Source organism: Macrobrachium nipponense, chromosome 37 (assembly GCF_015104395.2).
Source record: "Macrobrachium nipponense isolate FS-2020 chromosome 37, ASM1510439v2, whole genome shotgun sequence".
Classification (NCBI taxonomy): domain Eukaryota; kingdom Metazoa; phylum Arthropoda; class Malacostraca; order Decapoda; family Palaemonidae; genus Macrobrachium; species Macrobrachium nipponense.
The window spans coordinates 41,233,706-41,241,205 of record NC_061097.1 but is presented as its reverse complement, the minus strand read 5'-3'; the positions used below and the strand labels follow the sequence as shown (position 1 = coordinate 41,241,205).

The 7,500-nt window shown below is 33.8% G+C and overlaps 1 long non-coding RNA gene across 3 annotated transcripts in view; it reads right to left on the bottom strand.

Annotated features, from left to right (window-relative positions):
* The window catches only part of LOC135209186 (uncharacterized), a 490,707-nt gene that overhangs the window by 271,692 nt on the left and 211,515 nt on the right, over positions 1-7,500 (bottom strand). For all 3 annotated transcript variants that reach the window (XR_010313312.1, XR_010313310.1, XR_010313311.1), the window contains one exon: positions 3,619-3,676. This is a non-coding gene — a long non-coding RNA (uncharacterized LOC135209186). The remainder of the gene's footprint in view (positions 1-3,618; positions 3,677-7,500) is intronic.

Sequence of the window (7,500 nt, the reverse complement as noted above, 5' to 3'; positions counted from 1 at the left end):
GGACTCCTAAGGTGGCAGGATGCAACCCGGAACCCCACACTATAAATACCACCCAGTCGAATTGGAGGACTGTGATAGAGCAAAATAATAATAATAATAATAATAATAATAATAATAATAATAATAAAGGTTTTATTGAAAATAATGACTATTTCAGCAGCGTTTATTTTGTATATAAGTTTACCTATTCTTCTCACTACTGACTGTTCTTCTGTCCTCAAATTGGCTATTAAAACGCGAAGTGGGGGATTCATATAAAAAAACGCGGTATTTGTCAGATTGAATATATTATACAAAATACAGAACAAATTGGATCTTAAACCTAACCGACAGATGATACAAAATGACTCATATTGGATTCCTCTTGCTCGGGGGTGTCTGCTCCTCTCTCTCTCTCTCTCCTCTCTCTCTCTCTCTCTCTCTCATCTCTTCTCTCTCTCTCTCTCTGTCTGTCTCTCTCTCTCTCTCTCTCCTTCTTGCAGAAATAGCCATTATTTTCAATGAAACCTGTATTTATGAAGGTCTTCTTCCAGCATATATAATAATGATAATAGCAATAGTAATAGTATACTGACGCTCTCTACACTTCACTCAATTTAAGGCCATAAGCGTATTTGTATATATATGATCACACTGGCACAGGCACACAACATCCAACAGCGTTACGTTGTGATCAATTTTCCCATTAATTTTTTTTTAATATCAACCGGTTAAAAGGTTACTAATTATTAAAAAAAAAGTGCTAAATTAAATTCCGATATTTACATAGCCGGATAAAAAAAAGGGAATAATTATGGCACTACTGATGTTATAAATATCGACCGAGTAATGAACATCACTGTTAACCCGAGAGAGAGAGAGAGAGAGAGAGAGAGAGAGAGAGAGAGAGAGAGAGAGAGGGTGGTGGTGTTTGTTTTAAATTCCAAAAAAGGGATTCATTTCGGGTAAAGGAACTGGGTCTTTTTTTTTTTTTTTTTTTTTGCGTATAACCTTTATTCCGTAAAAGATTGTTTAGCAAATTTAATAAAAGTGATACAGAACATTTTTTTAATTCATACACCGCGCAAAAGCAGAGTCGCAATATTTAAAATGCCATTTCTCCTGCATACTCTACCAACTTTGAATCTTGGATGAGATACCACGGAATTCAGCTTTAGTTTTCAGAGGATCTTTTCTGTATTTATCGATTCCTTTATTTTTTATTTTCTATTACTTTTGTGTATAAATGCGCGATTTTCCTAGATCTGTTTCAGATAGTATTTTCAAGTCAGAGCAGTTGCGACATTTTGGAGGTAATACAGTGTTTGCTCACGTCTAATAATTAATAATAATAATAATAATAATAATAATAATAATAATAATAATAATAATAATAGTAATAATAATAATAATAATAATAATAATAATAATAATAATAATAATTAATAAAATAATACGGTTTTAACGCTGCTTGCTAATCAAGTGTTTGCTCAACGTCTAATAATAATAATAATAATAATAATAATAAATAATAATACATAAAAATTTTATAATGCTGTAATCCAATAATAATAACAGTACGCTTTGCTGCACGTCAGTGTGCTCACGTCTAATAATAATAATAATAATAATAATAATAATAATAATAATAATAATAATAATAATAATAATAATAATAATAATAATAATACAGTCATATGACTGGAAATTGGAAATTCTTTTCAAAATTGTGTTTCAACTTATTGTATTGAAAGAGACGTCACTTTCTACTCTTCGCAATCTTTGTGGCTTCCTGCCCTTGAAAAAAAAGTCTGTCATATTCAACTGGGTCGAATATTTAAGGAACTATGAAGTACTTCCCCGCCGAATTTTATGAAGACCTCATGAAAGAGTATGATTCATAATAATAATTATTATTGTAAAGCTTCCGCTATGATGACATGGAAGTCTGATTGTGTAATATGACAAAGCTAAAGTTGTCTGAAAAAGGACGCTTACGTTCTGCAACAGCAGAAATTGATTTTTTCAGTGTGTTTTATCCTTAATTCATCTGGCTAATGGCTTGTCTTGCTTTTTTTCTAATACCACACTTTTCCTACTAAAATACCTTATCATTTCTATAAAAAAAAAAAAACTCAACCTGGTTATTTTTGTCGCGTCATATTTCTCCACTCGACTTTCTCTTCCACCTCTCTCATCTCACCCTTTTCCATTTCTCTCTCTCTCTCTCTCTCTCTCTCTCTCTCTCTCTCTCTCTCCAAATTAACCCCGACAACCGGCTCACCTGACGAAAAACCGTTTCAATTACGCGACGAATCATCCTGGAAAAAGCTCTAAAATGAGATACACGCGAAAAGGCGCTATTTTCAAATATCGACGTTTTCTAATATGGAATTAATATTCCACCACATGGGGTGGGGTCGGGGGAGGGGAGGTGAGGGGAGGGGGCTGTCAGTGACAAACCCCTATACTACCCCTACCCATCAGGACCCACCACACGGCAGCTTTCATCGAGATCGAGCGACGAAATTGTTAATAATAAACGGAAATTAAAAATTCGTTATCGTTCATGAGTGAAATTACATTTAAATGAGGTTGATGAATTAAAAAGACATTTAGAAATTAGCTGGTGTTTTTAAATGAGACCGAAACTCATTTATCTTTTGTAAAGTGGCGTCGCAATGATTAAGGGCATCCAAAGGAAACAAGAGAGAGGAAAAGGTAGCAAGACAGTCGGGGATTAAATCAATAAGGAAGAGTCTTTCTGGAAAAACCGAAGCAGGGCGAGAATTCCAAAGCTTGACAGTAAAGGGGAAGAAACGGGCACTACACAAATCTGGGATTCAAGCGAAAGAAGGAGAGGTACTGATCAATTTCACAATGGATCTAAACGATCAGAAAGTAATGGCTGGCAATAACGTTATAAAGCGAGTAAAACAGGAAATGAAAGCAATATCTGAGAGGGATTTAAACACAAACACACGAGAAATACTAGAAAACTGGACGAGAGATAAAACACTCAGTTTTAGAAAGTAGGTGAAACAGAGAAGAAATAATTATAAATGGGTCAAAAGAAGTAAAAAATAAAGCTATAGAATAATATTAGTTAAATAAAAACAACCACCTAAAATGGGTAGAACATAAACGAACAAAAGAACATCATTAAAGATGGTAAAACTGAAAAAAAACTAGCAATATAAGAAAGTGGATTACACATAAAAAACAATATGAAAAATGGTTGCCTCAGAAAAGCAATCAATACCAGATAATAGTTAAAACAAACAATCGATTTAATAAAAACAAAATCTGAAAATATAAGAAAAAGTTAATATTAGAAAAAGGGAAAAAGTGCATTTTTAACAAATGTGTTAAGAAAGGTATTTTAGAAAATGGGCAAACCAAATAAAAGAAAGCTAGAAAATACACATACATATACGCACACAAAAAACCCTACAATGTGAAACTGGGCACATATCTGAGGAGCAACTAGCGACTACGACGAGCTACTAGCAACTAGATACTAGCAACTAGCTACTAGCGGCTACGAAGAGCTACTAGCAACTAGCTACAAGTAACTACTAGCTACTTGCTACTAGCAACCTAGATTCAAGTGCAAATGGTAAGGAGTTTAATTCAAACCTTAGGAGACTGGATAGGCGGGAATAAGTCTCACAATTAGGGCATCAGATAGCATGTTCTGAAAGAAAAAAAAACGCACACATTAAAGTTAGACACTGACGGAAACATTTTACTTAAAAGAGAGAGAGAGAGAGAGAGAGAGAGAGAGAGAGAGAGAGAGAGAGAGAGAGAGAGAGAAAGGAGTGGGGTGGGGAATGAGCTCAAACGAATACAATTGTTTCTATCTGTTCAACGAGATACTTTGAGAGAGAGAGAGAGAGGAGAGAGAGAGAGAGAGAGAGAGAGAGAGAGGATGCAAACACGCAACACTCAAGCGATTCAGAAATCTTACGAAAGTTCCTCTTCATCTCATATTCAAGACAAATAACTCACCTAAGCGAGTATACTAAGTCGGAATATATTATTACTGGCATTCAAAGTAATCATGAGGAATGAATTCAGAAAGAAAAAAGCAAACAGCCAAACATCACAAAAAGAAACGTCCCCAAACACTTCAAATTTCCATGACGCTATGAGAGAGAGAGAGAGAGAGAGAGAGAGAGAGAGAGAGAGAGAGAACATGCTACCAACAACATCAAGGCGATCCAGAAAGCTCAGGTCAGTTTTTAATTTTTTTATATACAAGATAAATACCTCATTTTATAATGGAGAAGATCTTAAGTGAGTATACATAAGTCAGAATACGCTAATACTGGCATTCAAAATAATCACGGAGAATTAACTGAAAATAAAAGCGAACAATATCACAAAAAGAATCCTCCCAACACTTCAAATTCCATGACGCTATGAGAGAGAGAGAGAGAGAGAGAGAGAGAGAGAGAGAGAGAGAGAGAGAGATTGTAATTTGAAAGGGAATCTCTCGATAATTATTTCTTCCCACCTGGAAACCAATAAACGTCACTCTGGCGTCTAGCTCGTCTCATGTTATCGAGCTGATAAACTGGATCGGATAAAAACGGCCGATCGCGTTTCAATGAATCTTCTTCTTCTTCTTCTTCTTCTTCTTCTTCTTCTTCTTCTTTTTTACGGGACGAGGGACGCGTTTCATATTTACATTAATCCACAGAAGAGAAAAAGGTAGCTGGGAAAAGCCGGCTGAGAGATAATGTTGTTATTAACGTTTACTTACTTTACTTTTATATACTTATACATATCTATCTATCTATCTATCTATCTTTATCTTTATCTATATATATATATATATATATTATATATTTATATATATATATATATATATATATATATATATATAAGTAGGTATGTATGTATGTATGTATGGTATATAATATATATATATATATATAGATATATATATATTATAATATATATATATATATATATATATAATATTATAATATTTATATATATTATATATATATAATAAAAGATAATGCCACGAAGGAAAAATAAACGAAGGAGTCTGCGAGATCTTTCGGCTGAAAAGCCCTTTACTTAAGCAGCTACTGACAAAAATACGAGAAAAGACAATACAAGAAGGTTCGTATAACTGACAGATAGGGATTATAGAAGGATTAGTGCCTAGAATCCGACACACCTGGAAGATAGGCACTAATCCTTCTATAATCCCTATCTGTCAGTTATACGAACCTTCTTGTATTGTCTTTTTCTCGTATTTTGTCAGTAGCTGCTTAAGTAAAGGGCTTTTCAGCCGAAAGATCTCGCAGACTCCTTCGTTTATTTTTCCTTCGTGGCATTTATCTTTATTTATGGATTTATCACGTTCCTAAACTTTCGTGATTCTGTTATACATGATATATATAATATATCTATATATATATATATTATATATATATTATATATATAGATAGATAGATAAATAGGTTTAATGTTGGATGAAACATCCAACATTAAACCTTCATCCAGAGGAGGCTGAAACATCCAACATTAATCCTTCATCTAGATGAGGATGAAACATCCAACATTAATCCTTCATCTAGATGAGGATGAAAGCTTCATCCATTAAATCCTTCATCTATGATGGGATGAAACATCCAACATTAATCCTTCATCTAGATGAGGATGAAACATCCAACATTAATCCTTCATCTAGATGAGGATGAAACATCCAACATTAATCCTTCATCTAGATGCGGATGAAACATCCAACATTAATCCTTCTCTATGAGGATGAAACAGATCCAACCAAATTAATCCCTTCATCTATATGCGAATGAAACATCCAACATTAATTCTTCATCTAAGCATTGAGAGGATGAAACATCCAACATTAATCCTTCAGGATGAAACATCCAACATTAATCCTTCATCGAGATGCGGATGAAACATCCAACATTAATCCTTCATGTAGATACGGGTGAAACATCCAACATTAAACCTTCATCCAGAGGAGGATGAAACATCCAAAATTAATCCTTCATGTAGATACGGGTGAAACATCCAACATTAAACCTTCATCCAGAGGAGGATGAAACATCCAAGATTAATCCTCCATTCGGAGAAGGGTGAAAGAGGAGGTGGGTGAGACGCCCCTCATAATGCCTTCCTCCGACGGCCAACAATGCTGCCCTCATCTTGAGGCAGATGAGACGGCTCCCGAAAGGCCTTCTTCATCCCGTAGCCTCGGTTTGCAGAGAAAAGGTAAAAAGGGAAAAAAAGAGACAAGGTGGAAAGAAGCGAGACCTGGCTCTGAAGGAAACTGGAGACAGGCCTCGTGAATTATGAAATATTAAACTTAAGATTTTTTATCTTTATAGTGTTTTCTGAGGCGTTTGAAATTGCAAGCGAAATGTGGACATTTTTCAAGACTTGATGAAGATTGGAGTCATGGAATAGTCATGTATTACATGATACATTCTAGTACTTAAGTGTTTAAAAATACAAAATTGAAATTTTTTTAAAAATATGCATACTAAGCTTCCAAAATAGTTTGCGAGAAAAATAATTTATTTCTTGATATATTCTGCTTAGGTGTTTGGAGACTGCAAAATAAAAAATCTGCTTTCCTAATATATACTATATACTGATATATATGTATATAATATATATATATATATATATATATATATATATATATATATATATATATATATATGCATATAAAATTAAAGTAAGTAAACGTTAATAGCAACATTATCTCTCAGCCGGCTTTTTTACATACATACATACATACACACACACACACACTATATATATATAATATATATATATATATATATATATATATATATATATATATATATATATATATATATTATATACATATATATCAGTATATAGTATATATTAGGAAAGCAGATTTTTTATTTTGTAGTCTCCAAACACCTAAGCAGAATATATCAAGAAATAAATTATTTTTCTCGCAAACTATTTTGGAAGCTTAGTATGCATATTTTTAAAAAAATTTCAATTTTGTATTTTTAAACACTTAAGTACTAGAATGTATCATGTAATACATGACTATTCCATGACTCCAATCTTCATCAAGTCTTGAAAAATGTCCACATTTCGCTTGCAATTTCAAACGCCTCAGAAAACACTATAAAGATAAAAAATCTTAAGTTTAATATTTCATAATTCACGAGGCCTGTCTCCAGTTTCCTTCAGAGCCAGGTCTCGCTTCTTTCCACCTTGTCTCTTTTTTTCCCTTTTTACCTTTTCTCTGCAAACCGAGGCTACGGGATGAAGAAGGCCTTTCGGGAGCCGTCTCATCTGCCTCAAGATGAGGGCAGCATTGTTGGTCGTCGGAGGAAGGCATTATGAGGGGCGTCTCACCCACCTCCTCTTGCACCCTTCTCCGAATGGAGGATTAATCTTGGATGTTTCACCCGCATCTAGATGAAGGATTAATGTTGGATGTTTCATCCGCATCTCGATGAAGGATTAATGTTGGATGTTTCATCC